Here is a 21,867-nt window from a genome sequence, read left to right on the forward strand (position 1 = left end):
ACCATCCACTCCAAGGCCATCTTTATTTCCTTCTTTTCCACCAGGTCTTGTTGGCAAGTAATATATTTTACTTATAGGGGGAATAAGTTCTTGAGGTATTTTCAAATTTTCCAACAAATATTTTTTAAATAGGTCAATAGGTGTTTTGCCAGGAATTTTAGGAAAATTCAGTACTCGGAGGTTTAGTCTTTTATTGAAGTTCTCAATCTGTTCAATTTTTTTATGCATTGCCAACTGATTTTTTATCACCGTCATTTTAAATTCTTGCAATTGAACAACATCTTTTTTTAAGTCTTTAACTTGTATAGTCAAATCTTCTTTCACCGTTTCTAGATTTTTCACCATATCTTCAAATTTCAGGGATAAAGTATTTACCGTTTCAGAGGTATTTTGAAGAGTTGAATCAATTTTGCCCAGCATCAGCCATATCCTCTCCAGGTTCACCTCCGGAGTTGTTCCGGGTCCCTCAGACACAGGAACTTCTCTTTCTCGGCTTCTTTCTTGGGCCAAGGGATCTCCGCTCGCTGGCTCCTTAATCACCTCCATGGGATCTCGGATGCCTGCTCCCTCTACCATCACAGAAGCCGGACACGGAGGGCAGCTTGATTCCGGAGGCGGGGATAATTATGTTTCAAGGCCCAATAGGGGATCCGCTCCACCGGATACCCCTGAAGCAGGCAACCCCGTCTCTAATCTTTGAGACGAACGCGAAAGGAAGGGCTCGATGCTGCCTTGAAGTGGGAAGGAAGAAGCTGCGGGTCACGGAGGAAGCCTCACCGCTCCTTTCCGCTTTGTATGCGGCATTTTCAATGGAGGAATCTGTCTCACTTGTGCAGCAGGGAGCTCCCTTCCCAGACGCGGTCACAGATCCGCCATCTTGGAAACGCCCCTCAGCCATGAAGGCTCCTTTTGAGCCACTGGATTCCTGCCATCTGAAGTATTTGACCTGGAAGGTCATTTTCTTGGTGGCTGTTACTTCAGCTCGTAGAGTCAGTGAGCTGCAAGCCTTGGTAGCCCATGCTCCCTATACTAAATTTCATCATAACAGAGTAGTCCTCCGCAATCACCCTAAGTTCTTGCCGAAGGTGGTGTCGGAGTTCCATCTGAACCAGTCAATTGTCTTGCCAACATCCTTTCCCCGTCCTCATACCCACCCTGCTGAACGTCAGTTGCATACATTGGACTGCAAGAGAGCATTGGCCTTCTATGTGGAGCGGACAAGCCCCTTCAGACAATCCGCCCAAATGTTTGTTTCTTTCTTTCGACCCCAACAGAAGGGGAGTGGTTGTCGGGAAACACACCATTTCCAATTGGCTAGCAGATTGCATTTCCTTCACTTACGCGCAAGCTGGGCTGACTCTTGAGGGTCATGTCTCGGCTTATATTGTTAGAGCCATGGCAGCGTCAGTGGCCCACTTGAAGTCAGCCACTATAGAAGAGATTTGGAAGGCTGCGACGTGGTCATCAGTCCACACATTCACATCTCATTACTGCCTTCAGCAGGATAGCCGACGCGACAGTTGGTTTAGGCAGTCAGTGCTGCAGAATCTGTTCGGGGTTTAGAATCCAACTCCACCCCCCTAGGCCCATTTTTATTCTGTTCCAGGCTGCACTCTCTGTTAGATGTTTCTTCGTAGGTCAATTTTTGTTATGTCCTCGCCGTTGCGAGGCCCAATTGACCCTGTTTGTTGTTTTGAGTGAGCCTGGGGGCTAGGGATACCCATATTTGAGAACAAGCAGCCTGCTTGTCCTTGGAAAAAGTGAAGTTACTTACTTGTAGCAGGTATTCTCCGAGGACAGCAGGCTGATTGTTCTCACCAACCCGCCCGCCTCCCCTTTGGAGTTGTTCCTTTCTTTGGTTTTGCTTCATAAGTTGACTGAAGCGGGACTCTCTCGCGACGGGTGGGAAGATGGCTGCGGATGCGCGGTGCATGCACGCTCGAAGGCTTTAGCAACCTTTGTTGCTAGGAAGATTTTCCGGACCTAGGGCTGCCATGGACGTCACCCATATGTGAGAACAGTCAGCCTGCTGTCCTCGGAGAATACCTGCTACAGGCAAGTAACTTCGCTTTATACATTTATGTGGATAAATGTATATGTGAAAGATTTATTGGTTTGTTTTAAATTCTTTTTATGCATCTAAATTGATAGTTTGCCCCTGATGTACCCTATCTAAGGTAAAATGTGGCCCTGTTCGGCTTTGGTTTTAATAAAAATCCTTATTCCTGCATTTTGCTGGTCTGCTATGTTTGTTTGCTGATTGAGCATCTACAGATTGCTGCCTCCCTGTGTTTCTGCTAAAACTAAAGTATTGTACCCAAATCATCCTGGCTTTAGAAAATCCCACAAGTATAGAGACAGCCCTCATCGGCCTTTCTACCTTAATCCAATACATCCTTGATTGGGATAACGTGGTAGTATTTTTATCATTAGAGCTTTCATTTGTGTTTAATCTTGTAGATCATGATCTCTTTCTCTGTAGGCTACAAGACACGCTGGAAAAGTCTTGAATTGGTTTTGCTTCTATTTAGCAAATCATAGTTACAATGTCCTTCAGGCAAAACTCTTGCTTGGAATCATATGCTCTTCAATGTGTTGTCCCCGAGGACTCCATATTATTCCCTTTATATTTGGCCCCATAAACAGTGGAAGACACCCACCCAAGTCAGCAAAAAATAGGTTTGTGCCTTAGGGGGGAGGGGGGACTGCATACTCCGTTTCTGACATGGGCAGCAACATGCAGTTTTTTTTAACCACACAAACATGCAGAAATAAGATGCCCAAACACTCACATTATGAACGTATTGTATTACGTTGACAGAAGGCTAACATATGGACAATGGGGATAGAAGGGGAGGTGCTGTGTAATAAACAGTGGAAATACTGTCTTACCAATCGCGGGTAGGAAGATCGCCTGTTAAACAGGTGCTCTGAGACCTTCCAGTCCTCGCCCATCTTCTCAATATTTCTCCTTTGCCCAGGTCTCAAAGAGCCTCTTTTCATTCGTGGAAATGAGCTAGGCCAGCCCAGCACGTCCATATCTGTAAAGTTTTTGCTTATGCCCACGGGGACCTCCCTGAGCAGCCATCACTTCTCTGACAAGACAGATGCACGTACAAACAACATGTCCGAATTACACGTATTGTTGACAGTGCAATACACGCATTTCATGATCGTGTCATGTTATTTCACAGCTCCCCGAAACTACTGACAGCTCCAGACTACCTGTTAAATTTCATGCATTAAAAGTGAGTGGTCCTTTATGTGAATCGCCTGTAAATGGCTGTGTATTGTGCATTATGTCCATTTCATTGCCAATCAGCTAATTGGCATACATTCACATAGGATTCCCATTGTATGCTAAAGAGAATGGGAAATATCTCTCTGTACTCCTTTATGCATTAATTGCTAAATAACTTGCTTGTTAAACCGGTTGGAACCGGTTCAAAATCCACCTTGCTGGCTCGTTAATTTGGTAGTTCCTCTACAATCCCCTATGTGTGTGCTGACGACATCCAGATACTTGGTAATTTAAACTGTACTTGTCCATAAGATATCTCCGTGGTTTAGTCACATATTTCTAATATAATTCAGTGTTTCTTTAAGTTCAGGATGATTTACTTCATGAGAAAGTTGTTTACTAGAAGTGCCTTGGACCATTGTTATTGGACTGAGAGTCTCTTGATATTCAGAGACTATTACTCATACAAAACATGGCAGTAAAACTTTTGACTGGTTCTAGAAAATTTGACCACATCGTATTCCTGCTCTGAAAGGGAAGGAAATTTGTTAAACATCTTTGGAGGAACATGGGAAGATGCTGAACATAGATTTGTTGATTGCCATGACTGTGGCATTCCCCAAATTGTGCCGTCGTAGGTGGATGCCTAGTCCACCTAGTGGTTGGGCCTGCTCTGCCAAAGCCTATGTCCCATAAACAGTGAACTTTGATGTAGCACTGGATTTATTTCAATCTCTCTCATCAGTTATAGTCACAGGAATAGCTTAACAATGATCAGTGGATAAGAAGCCTCGGAAGCGACTCGTTTCACACTAGGATACTTCTAGTGCCTCGCACATAGCATCATCGGCACTAGATAATCCACTGTCACTTGTATTTCAGAATCATAGACTTTAATCCAAATAACAAACACTTACTTAAAATTTTCTTCATAATTCAGGACCTCCAACATGAGTCATGGTTTTTCAGAAGCTACGTTAGGGTAGGTTCTGTGGCGGCACTACAATCTTCATGTACCCAAATTGATTATCTAAAAAAAAATTTCATAAAATAGTGAATGCGTATTCGGAAGATAAAAACAAATAATCAAGTTGAAATCTTGTACTAACACTAAGAGACCAGGAGTTAAATTGTACAGCGCTGCGTAACCCTAGTAGCGCTCTAGAAATGTTAAGTAGTAGTAGTAGTAGTAGAGTGTAGCTTGTCCACTCACTACAGAGCTAGAGTCTTCTAAAAAAGGCTAAGATGTCCAATCTTTATGATTCAACCTGACCACCCTTATTTCCATTTTGGAAGTTTCAGCTGAATCAGAAGTCAAGGGGTAAAATATCTTCTTAACAGGGACCATATTATCCACCAAGATCCTCAATACCTCCCTCAGATATTTCTTTAAAAGATACTTAGAAGTCATCCTAGGAAGTTTAGAGAAATTTAATAATCATAGATTTAAATGTCTATTGTAATTCTCAAGCTGTTTCAGGTTCCTATGGATTAAACATTTATCTTGAATAAAAACATAATATAACTTCTTAACTTCCCCTAAATCTTTCTCTAACGCTCATATTTGTCTCACATGCTCCTGGCTCTGGAGAGCAGTATGCTGATTCAGCGTCTTAACTTCCAAAGTAAGAGAATTCAATTAGAGGTAGGAGCAGAGAGAGAGAGAGAGAGAGAGAAGTCTAATCTAACCAACATTGTTTATCTTGTTCCCAAAGAGAGCAGGCAATAAGAAGTTGGCACCAGTCTGGCTAAAGCTGGGAACTCCCAAACTTTCCTCTGCCACAAGTGGAATAGGCTCTTGTCCCAGCACCACTCCACCCTGCTGTCACTCAGGGTTGACGCTCCCTAAACAACCTCTGGTCACACACTGCAATCCACTTTTTGGTGACTTCCCTTTCATTTCCATCGGCAGCTTCCCTCCACTCCAACCTGCTCCACTGTTCTTCCTCTTCCTTGCTGGAGCTCTTTCCAGCTCCCACTGAGCTGTTGTCCTTCTGGGCCACTGATACCTGTTCTCGCAGTGTGCTTGACTGAGTGCTACCATCAGGTAACACTGTATCCAGGGAAGCATGTATATTCTGTGTTGTTGAATGATATGGGAAGACCTGTTCTTGGAGCTCAAAGTTCTACTGAGCTCAGTAGAAGACTCAATCAAACTTTCTCCAACAATAGATGACTCAAGGTATTACAACAGTGCCACATGGTGCACATCCTTTTGAGTCCAAAATTGCTCAGGGTCCAACTTGTGGTAGAAACATTGCCTTGCTTCTCTTCTTCCCATTAGGATGAAAACTAAACACAGAGATAAAGAGAATCCTCAGAGGCTGTGAGCACCTTTGAACATACCCGTTCATGGCCCCATCTTGTCATACCCCAGTGTCATACTATATCAAGCAGACACTAGTATAATTAATTAAACCAGTATTAGGAGGGGTTTCATTTGAAGAGTGAAAGAGCAGAGTTGCAGATGTCACTAAAGTGCTGTAGCAGTCAGATTTTACTGTCTCCCCCTCCCCCCACACATACAACACACACACATTATGATTTAAATTTTAATAGTTTCTCAGAAATACATTATAACCCTTACTTCGATAAGGTAGAGAGATAGATAACCATTTTCTGCATTTAATGTTTGATGAGCAAGTGCTGGCTGGTTTGATGTATGGCATCCTAATAAAGATTTGCCCCCTGCTGTTTCATGTGGCTTCTTGACTACATACTTGACAGACCTTAATTACATCAATACATTTTCAGTCAGGCTTATTGATGCGTTTGCATATTTATTTGATGAATGCCTAATTTTGTTCTTTGTTAAATAAAAAAAAGAAAAGATTTCAGGGCTTTTTTTCCCCTTGCCTAAATCGCACTTTCTAAAGAAAACATCACAGAGTAAATCTTGGATGGTTAAGTGAACAAGATTCAAAATCTAAGGAAATTTGGCACAAATATTATTATTATTTTGTGTAATTCCCACTTCCAGATACACTTCTACAGACTAGAGCGCTCACATTACCATCACTAAATCCCACTGGACACTTGCAAACCCTAGTATAAATCCTCTCATAGAGGGGACATAGAATTACTCCTTCATGTTTCAAGGCATATGATTCAAATATCCCATTGCACACAGTTTTGATGTCTCAAAATAAAAGTCTCTATTGGGAAAATTTTTATTCATATAGAAATACAAGTTCACATTTTAACATTTTTGTTATAGGAAGAATAGATTTTTTTTTAAATCTTTGCTTCTATGCTTTCCTGGGACACCCTCACTTACCTTGTTTAGATTTTAGGCTCCCTTTCTGTTGCTGGGCTCCCTAAGGGCCCTAGTTGTCCTTGTTTCTCCTAATGTTTGACTCTTTTTTTTTTTTTTTTTAATTTCTAAAACAGAGAATGGGATGGGCAGCTTTCTTTTCTTTATCTTTTCATATTGCAGAGTATCAGGCACACTACTCCTGTGTAGCTCCGTATTCACTACAAGAACTCAAGGGTTCTCCAAAATACATTAAAAAAAATATAGAACTGCCATGGTGGCACATTCCCCCATTATCTCTATCCCTTCCGATCCCCCTGAAATCAGATCCCCTTATACTTCTCCTATCCAATTCTCACCCTAAGTCTCATACTCCACACCCAGAGCCCAACTCTCCCCCCAGGGACCTACCTGGGGAACTTTATTGGTGGTCCAGTGAGCCTTGGCAGGAGCAATCTCCCTCCGCTCCAACTTGGGATGGCACTGGGGTCCAAAATTGCGCTGATTCGTAGCGGTAGTCTCATAGTACTACCACTAGGGGCATCCTTTCATATAAGGAGTCATTGACATCATTTTGGATCTTGGTGCTTATGCCTAGGGGAAGGGTTTGAGACTTTAGGGGGATTAGATTGGAGGGTGTTGGAGGATCTGACAAGGGGGTCATTGGATTGGGGTTGATAAAGAAGAGATGTTTGGGGGGTGGGGGATGTATGCTCTGCTGCTGCAGAACTTTGTATGACAGCAGCTGTGCTACCAGACTCCTGATAATGTGGCTGAATCTAATGCCTCTTCTTCAGGTGGCATTAACTTCAGCCGTGCTATCAGCAATTATGACAGCCAGCACATGTTACTGATCTGTGTGCTCAGCTGCTCCTCTGCTCCAGCTGTCATGCCTATGAACCGCTCCTACCCAAGTTAAGCAGCTAGTGTGAGTTTTTTTACCTCATTGACTGGTTATAATGCCCAGTCGGTGTTAGTATGGGTTCACTATAAGGTCTACCATGCAGTAAAACCTGTGCTAGCTACTTAACTAAGCTTACTAAGGGCTCCTTAGAATGGAGATACTGTACTTCATAGACTATAGTGAAATGCCATAAACGCTAGCATAGAGTCTTTTTGATTACGTGGCTCTTCACCCAGTACAGGAAATTAAATACAGTCAATTTCGATATTAAGGGACAGGAGAATTGACAATCTTCTCCCTTATTTCCAAACTGTCTGCCTGGGCCTTCTCTGACCAAAACTCTTGACTATACATTGGTGTCACTGCTGGATACTGCAGTCATAGTAAATGACCATAGTATGTTGGGAGGAGAATAGACCTTAACAGAAAGGTCCATCCATAAGCCTCTTTACATTTACTGGTCGATATTCAAAGTGACACCCAAGTTTTGTTGAGGACGTCCTCGCAAAACATCCCGATGGAGGGGCGGGGAAATCCGTATTATTGAAACAAGATGGACGTCCATCTTTCGTTTCGATAATACAGTCAGGGACGCCCAAATCTTGAAATTTTGGTCCTTAGAGATGGTCGTCCCTATACTTGGTCGTTAATGATTTTTGGCGATAATGGAAACCAAGGATGCCCATCTCAGAAATAACCAAGTGCAAGCCCTTTGGTTGTGGGAGGAGCCAGCATTCGTAATGCACTGGTCCTTTTGACATGCCAGGACACCAACCGTGCACCCTAGGGGGCACTGCAGTGGACTTCATAAAATGTTCCCAGGAACATAGCTCCCTTACCTTGTGTGCTGAGCACCCCAACCCCCCCCCCTAAAACCCACTACCCCCAACTGTACACCACTACCATAGCCCTTATGGGTGAAGGGGGGCACCTAGATGTGGGTACAGTGGGTTTCTGGTGGGTTTTGGAGGCTTGGAGGGCTCGCTGTTTCCTCCACATACGTAACAAAGTAGGGAGGGGGATGGGCCTGGGTCCACCTGCCTGAAGTGCACTGTGCCCACTAAAACTGCTCCAGGTACCTTCATACTGCTGTGATGGACCTGAGTATGACATCTGAGGCTGGCAAAAAATATTTTTAAGGATATTTTTTGAGGGTGGGAGGGGGTTAGTGACCACTGGGGGGAATAAGAGGAGGTCATCCCTGATTCCCTCCGGTGGTCATCTGGTCATTTCGGCCACCTTTTTGTGCCTTAGTCGTAAGAAAAACAGGACCAGGTAAAGTCGTCCAAGTGCTCGTCAGGGATGCCCTTTTTTTTCCATTATGGGTTGAGGATGTCCATGTGTTAGGCACGCCCAAGTCTTGCCTTCGTTATGTCTCCGATATGCCCCCGTGAACTTTGGCTGTCCCTGCGACGGAAAGCAGTTGGGGACGTTCAAAATCGGCTTTCGATTATACCACTACTACTACTACTACTACTACTTAACATTTCTAGAGTGCTACTAGGGTTACGCAGCGCTTTACAAATTAACGAATAAGGACGGTCCCTGCTCAGAAGAGCTTACAATCTAAAGGACGAAATGTCAAGTTGGGGTAGTTGAGATTTCCTGAGAAGAGGTGTAGTGATTAGGTGCCGAAGGCGACATTGAAGAGGTGGGCTTTGAGCAATGATTTGAAGATGGGTAGGGAGGGGACCCGGCGTATGGGCTCAGGGAGTTTGTTCCAAGCATGGGGTGAGGCGAGGCAGAAAGGGCGAAGCCTAGAGTTGGCGGTGGTGGAGAAGGGTACTGAAAGGAGGGATTTGTCTTGAGAGCGGAGGTTACGGGTAGGGACATAAGGGGAGATGAGGGTAGAGAGGTAAGAAGGGGCTGCAGATCGAGTGCATTTGTAAGTGAGTAGGAGAAGCTTGAACTGTATGCAGTATCTGATCGGAAGCCAGTGAAGTGACTTGAGGAGAGGGGTGATATGAGTATTTCGGTTAAGGCGGAAGATAAGACGTGCGGCAGAGTTCTGAATGGACTGAAGGGGGGATAGATGGCTAAGTGGGAGGCCGGTGAGGAGTAGCTTGCAGTAGTCAAGGCGAGAGGTAATGAGAGAGTGGATGAGAGTTCGGGCGGTGTGCTCGGAGAGGAAGGGGCGAATTTTGCTAATGTTATAGAGGAAGAAGCGACAGGTCTTGGCTATCTGCTGGATATGCGCAGAGAAGGAGAGGGAGGAGTCGAAGATGACACCGAGGTTGCGGGCAGATGAGACGGGGACGATGAGGGTGTTATCAACTGAGATAGAGAGTGAAGGGAGAGGAGAAGTGGGTTTGGGTGGGAAAACAATAAGTTCAGTCTTGGCCATGTTCAGTTTCAGATGGCGGTTGGACATCCAGGCAGCAATGTCGGATAAGCAGGCCGATACCTTGGCCTGGGTTTCCGCAGTGATTTCTGGTGTGGAGAGATAAAGCTGGGTGTCGTCAGCATAAAGATGATAGTGGAAGCCATGAGAAGAGATCAGGGAGCCTAAGGAAGAGGTGTAGATTGAAAAAAGAAGGGGCCCAAGGACAGATCCCTGAGGAACTCCAACAGAGAGCGGGATAGGGGAGGAGGACGAACCATGAGAGTGTACTCTGAAGGTACGATGGGAGAGATAAGAGGAGAACCAGGAGAGGACAGAGCCCTGGAACCCAAAGGAGGACAGTGTGTCAAGAAGTAGGTTGTGATTGACAGTGTCAAAAGCGGCGGATAGGTCGAGGAGGATGAGGATGGAGTAGTGACCTTTGGATTTAGCAAGGAACAAGTCATTGCAGACCTTAGATAGTGCCGTTTCTGTCGAGTATAGGGGGCGAAAGCCGGATTGAAGCGGATCGAGGATGGCATGAGTGGAGAGGAAATCAATGCAGCGGCTGTGAATGGCACGTTCAAGTATTTTGGAGAGGAAGGGTAGGAGGGAAATGGGGCGGTAGATGGAGGGACAGGTAGGGTCAAGTGATGGTTTTTTGAGGAGTGGTGTGACCACAGCATGCTTGAAGGTGTCCGGGACTGTTGCAGTGGAGAGAGAGAGGTTGAGGATGTGACAGATGGTGGGGGTGATAGTAGGAGTGATGGTGTTAAGTAAGTTGGTGGGGATGGGGTCTGAGGAACAGGTGGTGGATTTCGAGGAGGAGAGGAGATGGGCGGTTTCCTCTTCGGTGATAGCAGGAAAAGAGGAGAAGTAGGCCTGGGTAGGTTGGTTGAGAGAGTGGGTTATAGGATGAAGAGGAGGAGAAGGTTTGGTGGTGAATTCAAGGTTGATCTTCTGAACCTTGTCACGGAAGTAGTCGGCCAGAGATTGGGGAGAGAGTGAGGGGGGGTGGGAGCGGAGGGCACTTTGAGGAGGGAGTTGAGGGTGGCGAAGAGATGACGTGGGTTAGAGCTGAGGGAATTAGTCAGTTGGGTGTAATAGTCCTGTTTAGCGAGGAATAGGGAGGATTGGAAGGAGGATAGCATGAATTTGAAGTGAATGAAGTCAGTATGGGCGCGAGATTTCCTCCAGAGGCGTTCAGCCGAACGGGTGCAGGAGCGAAGGTATTGGGTGCAAGGGGTCAGCCAGGGCTGGAGATTGGTACGCCTTGTGGGACGGGAGATGGACGGTGCAAGGGTGTCTAGAGCAGAGGAGAGAGTGGCATTGTAAGTGGAGACAGCTTTGTCAACAGATTTGGAGGACATGATGGAAGGGAGGAGATCAGAGATACTAGAGGATAATGTGGGGGGGTCAACAGCCTGGAGATTTCTGGACGTAGTAGTTAGTGTTGGGCGAGATTGAGGGGGAGGGTGCTGAAGTGTGAATGTGATTAGGTGATGGTCAGAGATAGGAAGAGCTGAAACGCAGAAATTGGAGGGTGAGCAAGTAGAAGAGAGGACGAGATCAAGACAGTGGCCAGATTTGTGAGTAGGGGTGGTGGGGCTCAGTTGGAGGTTAAAGGAGGAGGTAAGAGTGAGGAACTGAGAAATATATGAGTCGGATGGGTTATCAGTGTGAATGTTGAAGTCACCAAGAATGAGGGATGGGGATGAGGGCTCAAGAAAAACGGAGAGCCAGGCATCAAAATCGGTAAGGAAGGAAGGGATGGATTTATCAGGGGGGCGGTAAATGACTGCAGTGGGTGGAATAGATGGATGGAGTGAACTTCAAAGGATGAGAAGCAGTGAGACTGAGATAGGTGGAGCGGTTGAAAACTGCAGGAGGGCGAAAGTAGTAGCCCGACGCCGCCACCGCGGCCAACTGGGCGGGGCGAATGGGAGAAAAGATAACCTCCATGGCATAGGGCTGCGATTGAGGCAGAGTCGTCAGGGGTGAGCCAGGTTTCAGTTAGGGCGAGCAGTTGAAGAGAATGGGAGATGAAGAGATCGTGGGTGAAGGGAAGTTTGTTGCAGATCGAGTGGGCGTTCCACAGGGCGTACGAGAAGGGGAGGGAGGAGGGGGGAGGAGGGGAATAGAGATGAGATTGGAGATATCGCGGGGAACGTTTGCATAGATGAGATGAGGGCGAGGACAGGTGTGGAGGACCTGGGTTGGGATTGATGTCATCTGCGGATAGCAGGAGAAGGAGCAAGAGAGTGCGGAGAAGGGTGGGTGAGGAAGGGCGACGAAGGCGACGAAGACGGGATGCGCTTAGGAGGAAAGGGGAAGGGTTCATGGCAGGAAGGAGGTGTTGAAGGTTGAGAGCTAGGAAGGAGGAGGACGACAGTAGGGATGGTGAGGTGGTGGGGGACAGGGGTAGGTAGGGTATTGCAGTAGTGAGCAGGACGGAAGGGGACAGGGATGGGTAGTGAGATCGTGTGGTATACAGCGGTGGGAGGGGGAAAAGATTAGGGAGGGACAGGGCAAGGAATAGGATGTGAATGGGAGCCATGAGTAGTGACTGAGGTGTTCACAGGGCAGGTAGGTGAGGGTGAGCAGTTGGGCAGGGGAGTGATGAGTTGGTAGGAAGATGGGCTGGGAGGCAGGCAGGTTTCAGGGTGGGTGGTAGTCAGTCAGTCAGGTGATTGGCTAGTAGGCAGGTTGAGTGGCAGGGGCAGGTGGATTGGGCAGCAGGCAGGCAGGAGCAGGTGAGTGCGGTGGAGAGCACAGCAGCAGTACTGGAACAAGCTGGGATGGTTTGAAGCAGGAGCTGGCGGACTAGAACAAGCTGAAACAGACAGACGAACAGGCTGGAACAAGCTGAAGCAGACGGACTGGAACAGGCTGAATCAGGCAGTCTGGAGCAGGCTGGCTGGAGCAGAAGGCCTTGAGTAAGCAGGGAGAAGCTGGATCAGGCGGACTGGAACAAGCTGGAGCAGAATGACTGCAGCAAGCAGGGAGAAGCTGGAGCAGGCGGGCTGGAACAAGCTGGATCAGGCGGATTGGAACAGGTTGAAGCAGTTGGACTGGAGCCAGCAGGGAGAGCAGGATCGGGCGGACTGGAACAAGCTGGATTAGGCGGACTGGAACAAGCAGGAAGAAGCTGAATCAGGTGGACTGGAGCAAGCAGGGAGAGCAGGATCGGGCGGACTGGAACAAGCTGGGTCAGGCGGACTGGAGCAAGCAGGAAGAAGCTGGATCAGGCGGACTGGAGCAAGCAGGAAGGAGCTGAATCAGGCGGACTGGAGCAAGCAGGGAGAGCAGAATCGGGCGGACTGGAACGAGCTGGGTCAGGCGGACTGGAGCAAGCAGGAAGAAGCTGGATCAGGCGGGCTGGAGCAAGCAGGAAGAAGCTGGATCAGGCGGACTGGAGCAAGAAGTAAGAAGCTGGGTCAGGTGGGCTGGAGCAAGCAGGAAGAAGCTGGCTCAGGCGGACTGGAGCAAGCAGTAAGAAGCTGGGTCAGGCGGACTGGAGTAAGCAGGGAGAAGCCGGATCAGGCGGAGGCATGCCGCAGAACTTGCTGGGCTCGAGCATCCCGTTGAGTCCTCCGCTGAGGTGCGATCCCCGACCCGATTGCTATGCAGTAACAGTTCAGGGGGAATCAGCCTCCCACACAGATCCCGCCCAGTGGTTCCTGTCCTCACCACACGCTGTGCACCGGCCCTGCTGAATCCCGATCACGGGGATCTCCAGCAGTGTAGTTCCGGCGGGTACAGCACTGGTCACCGTTGGCTCGATGCGGAGTCAGCGACCATCCGTTCTCTCTGGGGTAGCGGCACTCTGACTGGGCGTCCTCGGCTCACCACGATCCGACCTGTTCGGCTGCGGTCCAGACAAGGCTGCCCGAACTCGGCCGCCGTCTTCCATGCCCTGGTCGGCCAGCGAGCCGGCAGCTCGGCCGCTCTCAGGCTGATCTCCGGTCAGGTGTCGCACTCCGAGTCTACCGCCGGCGTCCTAGCCTTGTGATCTGCAATGCGCGCCCGGGCTGTTCCGGCCAGGGAGCATGGCGGCGGCACACAGGACCTCGGGGCTCGGCTTGCACGGTAGACCACGGCTCGCTCGGTCTGTTCACGCGGGGACCTAAATCCGGGATCCTTCGGAGTGTTCGGGCTCCGGCAGAGAGGCAACGGGAGTCCTGGGACAGCCGGACGACAAGGCGAGGGGACAGGTCGTGGCCACGTTGCGGTGGATAGCCGCGATCAGCCTCGGGTCGCTCGCTTGCGTTGGAGATCGGTGAGGCCGTCGCGGTCTAGTGATCCACCACTTGGGTCCTACACAACTCTGCTCCGGTCTGGTCTGGTAGAGGATGGCCCAGGATGGTTCAGGAGGGTCTAATTCCTCAGAGCTTCAGGAGCCCTACGAAGCTCCTTACCTGTCGGCCATCTTCCGTATCCCACCGATTTGGACGACCCTGTGAGAAGGACGCCCATCTTCCGATTTGTGTCAAAAGATGGGCATCCTTTCTCTTTCAAAAATGAGCCCAATAATGTCTAAGCTGCAGGTAGGCAAAGTAATGCACTGGGGATATCCTGTAAGTGCGTTGGAGATATTCAAATGACCTGATTCCCTTTTCTTTAGTCACGACTTGTGCTAAGTATTTATGACCCCTCAAAGCCCATTGAGCAAACATGCAGTTCCCCTGTCCTGGGGGAAAGGCTGGGTTATTACAGATAGACAAATATGGGGTTACCTTAGGCAAGAAATGGTATCTCCTGCAAATCCACTGCCACATTTTCCTTAAGGTTTTAAGCATAGGCTAATTTTGAAAAACATTGGGAGACAACTTGCTTGAGGTGTGTAAAATTTGACTATAGTGAATCCCAGGGATTATAGTTGTTTCAATAGAAGTTAAGGAGAACTCTTCAGTGCCCTTGAACCAGTCATTAATATGGTGCATGCCACAGGCCACTGTCAGATATTGTATGTTCAGGAGTCCCATCCCACCATAATTTTGGGGGGTATATATTAAGGACAATGATAATCTCGTTTTTTTACCTTTCCATAGATAAGATTGCAGAAGTTTCCCCAACTTCCGTTCCTCCTTCACCCGTAAGTATAGAGGAAGCTGCTGAAATAAATAAAGCCATTTAGGTGCAAGTATCATATTAAACAGAGCAATCCGCCTTCATAGGGAGAGAGGATAGACCTGCCAGAGAGCAAAATTTTGCCTTGTTTCTTCTAATAGGGGAATGAGGTTGACTCTGTATAAAGTGGAAAGATCAGCAGGTAACATCACCCTAGATATCTCAATGCAGTGTCCTCGCGCTGAAAAGGAAACCCCCCTGCCATCCCTGTTTTATAATTGGGTCAACTGCCAGCACTTTGGACTTATCGAAATTAAGTGTGAACCCTGAAAGATTACCAAACTGCTCAAATATGGACTGCATGGGAGGCAGCGAGGTTTTGGTGAAGTGAGAACCAGTAGTAAATCATCAGTGTAAGCTAACGTTTTAATAGTCCGATCCTGCAACCTCACTCCCTGCACCACTGGTGAATCATTCAATGTTCGTATCAGTGGCTCCAGGGAAAGGTCATATAGTAATGGCAATAGGGGACAACCCTGACGTGTGCCATGTTGTATTTCAAATCCCAGAGATCTACCGCCATTGACTAATAGTTGAGCCTGTGGACCTGTATACAGAGCACGAACCACTGGAGATACCAATCAGAGAGTCCCACTCATTGCAACACCTGAAATAGATAGGCCCAGTTAACTTGGTCAAATGCCTTAGCGGCATCGAGGCTAACCAGCATAGATGGTATGTGATGCGCCTGGCAATCGGAAATGGACAGGAGAAACTTCCAAATATTAATTACGGAAATGGACAGGAGAACCTTCCAAATATTAATTACGGAATGCCGTTTTGGGACAAACCCCACTTGAGCAGGGCTGATTAACTGAGGAAGGAAACCTGCCAGCCTAGATGCTAACAAATTCTTTATACTTGACTGCTTAATCTACTATGTCAATCATAATCTTTAATGTAATACCACTTACATCTCTCACTCCAGAAATGGTGATCGCCATGACGGAACAATGTAAGCCATATTGAGCCTGAAAATAGGTGGGAAAATATGGGATACAAATGCAACAAATAATAATAATAACAGCCTAGCCAATAGTTTAATGTCCACATTTATTAACAAAATCGGGTGATATGATTCTGGGACCTCCTGGAGCTTTCCCAGTTTCAAGTGCAATGTAATTAATGGCATATTTTTGTGCTTTGGAAACGCACTGGTGTCTCCCACGATCGGTAATAATCTAGTAGTGGGTCCCATGAGAGGGTCTTGCAAGATCTTATAGAATTCCCCAGAGAACCCATCTGAGCCGGGTGCCGAGTATGGTTTAAGGCGCTTAATCACACGCTGAAGCTCCTTTGAATGTAAGGGAGCATTCAAGACTGCCGATGCCTCCTCCAACAGTTGAGGCATTTGGGCCCTAGACAAAAAGGTCTCCACCTCTTCCACTGCCGGGGCTGGTCGCTTCACATATAGGCTTTGAAAGTGATCCCTTAAGAGTTGCATCTTCCGGTCAGGACGGTTGACCATATGGCCCATGTTATCAAGTATGGCACTAATTGTGCAGTTCTCCCCCCAGGACTTCACTACTCGAGCCATCATTCCCCCAGGTTTGTTCCCGAACCTATGAAAATGATATTTTTAATAAAGAACACTACGCTGGATCTGCTCCTGTAGCAAAGAATTTAAAGTAATTTGTAGTGAGAGATAATTTTCCTTATTAATAGCCGTTAGACCCCTGGCATATGCACGCTTTGCTCTCCATAGTTCTGATTCTAGGTTTTGGATATTGTGGGCCACCGCTTGCAGCGCGCTGCTGTATAGGCAATTATCTCCCCGTGCAATACTGCCTTGGCCGTATACCAAAATAATTGCCGGTCATTTAAATGTTGTTGGTTATGGGTAAGGAAGGACTCCCATTTAGAGTTCAGGTAAGAGTGAAATTCCTTATCGAGAGCAAGGTATCTGGGGAACCTCCACCCTAGGGACACCTGAAAATTCACCATTGCCTCCAGGTCGATCCAGACAGGAGCATGATCTGAAACTATATCAGTCCCTTTCAGAGCCTCCATGACCATAGGAAACAAGGAGAAAGAGACCAAAATATAATCCAATCTCATAAGGGTGTCATGCGCCCGCGATCTGTATATAAAATCCCTTTCGCACGGGTGCAGCAGTCTCCAAGCATCCACTAGAGAGAGGGAGGTGCAAAAGGACTGAAGCATCCCCATGCCTGGTCTAGTAACATGGGCCCGGCCCGCCCTTCCCGAGCGGTCTAGAGGCAAATCTGCTAACAGGTTCATACTGCCCACTACCATAAGAGCCTTCCCTTGATAAGGTAGCAATTTGTCCACAAGGGCTGGAAAAAACATAGGGTCATAAGGAGTCGGACCATATAAGGTTAGGAGATATACTTCCCTTCCCTGGAGCCATTGGCTCTGACTCCGTCGGTGCTCGAGCATCCCCAATATTTTGAAACCTGTTAGTCATCCGAAGTTCCGGTTCCAACGTCCCCAACCCGACCTACCCACTCTCTTCTCCCTCAACAGCCCTCCTTGCTTTCCTGCCACCCAGCCAGCGCCTAAAACTCATTTTACCTGATTGAAGTCGTGACGGCAGTGAAAGAAGCAGAGCAGAGCAGGCTTGCCTTCAGCCTTCCCCTTCCCTCTTAGCGTCCCATCCTCATTTCCTGTTTCTGCAAGGACGGGACGCTGAGAAGGAAGGGGAAGGCTGAAGGCGAGCCTGCTGTACTCTTATTCTTTCACTGCTGTCATGACTTCAGTCAAGTAAAATGAGTTTTAAGTGCTGGCTGGGCGGCAGGAAGGCAAGGAGGGCTGTTAAGGGAGAAGAGGTCGGGCAGGGGGTTGGAACTGGAACTCGGGGAGGGCAGGTGGGGTTTGGGGTGTCACTGGACATGTAGGGGAGGGCAGAAGAGCATCGCTGGACATGGAGGGGAGGGGAAGAGAGGGCAGAGGAGAATCGCTGCATATGGATGGATGGGAGGGAGGAGAGAGAGGAGAAATTGCTAGACATGGAGAGGAGGGCAGGGGAGAGAGGAGAAATCACTGGACATGGATGGGAGGGGAGGGCAGAGGAGAATCGCTGGACATGGATGGGAGGGAGGGGAGAGAGGAGAAATCGCTAGACATGGAGGGAAGGGCAGGGGAGAGAGAGGAGAATTGCTGGATATGGATGGGGAGAGGGAAGCGGAGAGAGGAGAATTGCTGGATACGGATGGGGAGAGGGCAGGGGAGAGAGGAGAGTTGCTGGACATGAATGGATGGAGGGGAGGGCAGGGGAGAGAGTAGAGTTGCTGGACATGAATGGAGGGGAGGGCAGGGGAGGGAAGATAGTTGCTGGACATGGATGGAGGGCAGGGCAGGGGAGAGAGGAGAGTTGCTGGACATGAATGGATGGAGAGGAGAGCAGGGGAGAGAGGAGAGTTGCTGGACATGAATGAATGCAGGGGAGGACAGGGGAGTTGCTGGACATGAATGGATGGAGGGGAGGGCAGGAGAGATAGGAGAGTTGCTGGACATGGGTGGAGGGGAGGGCAGGGGAGAGAGGAGAGTTGCTGGACATGGATGCAGGGAAGGGCAGGAGAAATGCTGGATATGGATGGAGGAGAGGGAATACAGGAAGGATATGCACATGGATGGAGGGAAGGGAGAGAGATGAAATACTGGGCATAGAGTGGAGGAAAGACAGAGGACGTAGATGCACATGGAGGGGAGAGGAGAAATGCTGGACATGGATGGAGGGGAGGGAAGACAGGAGGAGATGCATATGGATGGCGGGAAAAGAAGAGAAATGGAGGGGAGGGGAGGGCAGGGGAGAGAGGAGAGTTGCTGAACATAAATGGAGGGGAGGGCAGGGGAGAGAGGAGAGTTGCTGGATATGAATGGATGGAGGGGAAGGCAGGGGAGAGAGTTGCTGGACTTGGATGCAGGGGAGAGTTGCTGGACATGGATGGAGGGAAGGGCAGGGGAGAGAGGAGAGTTGCTAGATATGGATGCAGGGGAGAGAGGAGAGTTGCTGGACATGGATGTAGGGGAGGGCAGGGGAGAGAGGAGAGTTGCTGTACATGGATGCAGGGGAAGGCAGGAGAAATGCTGGACATGGATGGAGGAGAGGGAAGACAGGAAGGAGATACACATGGATGGAGGGAAGGGAGAGAGGAGAAATACTGGACATGGAGTGGAGGAAAGACAGAGGAAGTAGATGCACATGGAGGGGAGAGGAGAAATGCTGGACATGGATGGAGGGGAGGGAAGACAGGAGGAGATGCACATCGGTGGCGGGAAAAGAAGAGAAATGCTGGACATGGATGGAGGAGAAGGAAGACAGGAGGAGATGCACATGGTTGGAGGGGATAGAGGAGAAATGCTGGACATGGATGGAGGGGAGGGAAAACACAGGAAGGAGATGCGCATGGATGGAGGGGAGAGAGGAGAAATGCTGAACATGAATGGAGGGGAGGGAAGAGAGGAAGTGAGATGAACATGGATGGAGGGGCGGAGAGAGAGGAAAATGGTGGACATGGATAGAGGAGAGGGAAGAGAGAGGAAGGAGATGCATATGGATGGAGGGTAGTGAAGAAAGAGGAAGGAGATGCATACTGACAGAGATGAGGGAAAGGGCAAAGAGGAGAAAAACAACACATGGATGGAGAAAATAGATGCTGGATGGAAAGAGGGAAGAGAGGGTGCAGACACTGGATGGAAAGGGGAGAGAGAGAGGGTAGACGCTGGATGGAAGGGGGGAAGAGAGGGGGTAAACTCTGGATGGAAAGGGGAAAGAGAGGGGGCAGATGCTGGAAGGAAAGGGGAGAGAGGGGATAGATGCTGGATGGAAAGGGGGGAGAGTTAAGATCGAGGAAAGAAGAAACAAGTGACTGGGACCAACACAATTAGAAACAGTAAACAGCCAGACCACAAAGGTAGGAAAAAATGAATTTTATTTTTAGTTTAGGATAAAGTAGTGTGGTAGCTGTGTTAATAAATACAGAAAATGGAAGTAAGGTGATATCTTTTATTGGACTAATTTAAATACATTTTTGACTAATGTTTGGAGACCAAGCCCTCCTTTCTCGTGTCAGAACAGAATATCATAACAGCAGTATACTGTCCTCACCTGTGGAAAGAGGTTTTGGTCTTTGGAAGCTAATTGAAAAATGTATTTAGTACAATAAAATATATTTTTCCATTTTTTGTTTTATTTGTATTTGTTAACCTACAGTACAGTGATTTGAAATATGTCAGTTTTTGAAATTTGCATCTCTTTATATTTGCACAGTACAGGGGGACTGAGAGGTAGGACTGTTCAGGGAAGACGTCCTGGTGCAGGTTGCAGGCAGCCTATGAGTGGCGCTGCCACTGCCCAGGTGAAGACTGCAGCAGACAGGATTTTAGGGGGGGAACACACTGCCTGTAAAAAAAAAAAATTAGCGCCCCCAGTCATTTTGAAATGTTGGCTCCTATGCCTGGAGCCCAGGGGCGTAGCCACAGGTGGGCCTGGGTGGGCCCAGGCCCACCCATTTCCACCCAGGGCCCACCTAAAAATAGTGGATCTGGATCGTCTTTTCCCTCCCTCACCCTCACCACGAGCGTCTAGTTTAAATTAAGAGCTCTCGTTGGCCAGCAGAGATTCAGCGAACAACTCCGGAGCCTTCCCTCTGCAAAGATCCGAGCGGTGGCCGAGGTGAATCATCTTTTCCCTCCCTCACCCCCGCCTCGAAGCACCTAGTCTAAATTAAGAGTGGCGGCCTGCAGCGATTCGCAGAGAACCAATCCGGAGCCTTCCCTCTGCAACGATCCACCCTCTCAGAAACAGGAAGTTGCGACAGAGAGAGCGGATCGCGGCAGAGGGAAGGCCCTGGAGTGGGTCTCCGTTTGTGAATCACTGTCGACTGGTGCCCTTAATTTAAACTCCAGACTTCGTATTCCTTTGCAATTTACGGGTAGGAGTGCTGGAATGCAAAGAAGGAAATGATGGCCTATATAACAACAGAACATTTTCGCCATGTCAAGGGCAGTGTAGAAGGTTTTGAGGAGAGGATTTCTTGTCATTTTTCTATTTTCTACCATGGGGGCGTTCCTGGCGGTAATTGGCAGCACAACCATGTTGGCACACACTGCATGGTTACCGTGCAGGTAGCAAGTGAGCCCTTACCACTAGGTCAATGGCTGGCGATAAGGGCTCAGGCTGTAAATAGGCACACACTAGTTTTCATTTTTGCACAAGCCCACTTACTGGCTCATTAAAAAATGGCCTTTTTCCCAGCCATGGTAAAAAGTGGCCCATTGTATACCAAAACATGCACCCACACTACCGTGGCTTTGTAACAGGACCCCCTGATTGTTGTATGTATGTGGGCTCTAACAAGTTAACCTGTGTATTGCCTTATATGATGGCATCATCTCAGGTGGTGAATATTTTGAAGCAATATTGGCCTATATTATCAGCCCCGAGGACCTTTGCATGTCAATGGGGCAAACGTGTAGGTGAAAATTTGACCATCAAGAGGGAACACCACACTTCGAGTGCCTCCTATGGATACTGGTCATGCTCTCGATGTGTGTGATGCCAATCTACAATGTCCTTCATAGTGTTTGTTCCCCTTCCATTCAGTTTTATATTGATGCTGGCATTACTGCAACATGTGAATCAGCTTTTGTAGTTTGTGCTGTGGATTGCCCATGCCATAAGAGTTATGTTGGCAGAATGCAAAATATATGTTTTCAGCTTAATGAACATAAGATCTGCATACATACAAGATGGAAAACAGCACTGATATTGGCACTTTGGATATCTGAAGCTCACTCGTTGGAGAATTTGAGCTGGCTGGTGATTGATTTTATTCCCTTACATCCCCTTGGAGGTAATTGTTTACAGAGTCTTATTTATCGGGAGCAATATTGGATCCATAAATTATATACCATACACCTCTATAGATTGAATGAAACCACTGAATGGCAAAATTTGCTATATTTGAGTGGTTGGACTCATGTGACCAAATTCTGATTGGGTTGTACTGCCATACTGGGAAAGACCAAAGGTCCATCGAGCCCAGCATCCTGTT

Source organism: Microcaecilia unicolor, chromosome 1 (genome assembly GCF_901765095.1).
Source record: "Microcaecilia unicolor chromosome 1, aMicUni1.1, whole genome shotgun sequence".
In the NCBI taxonomy this organism is placed as follows: domain Eukaryota; kingdom Metazoa; phylum Chordata; class Amphibia; order Gymnophiona; family Siphonopidae; genus Microcaecilia; species Microcaecilia unicolor.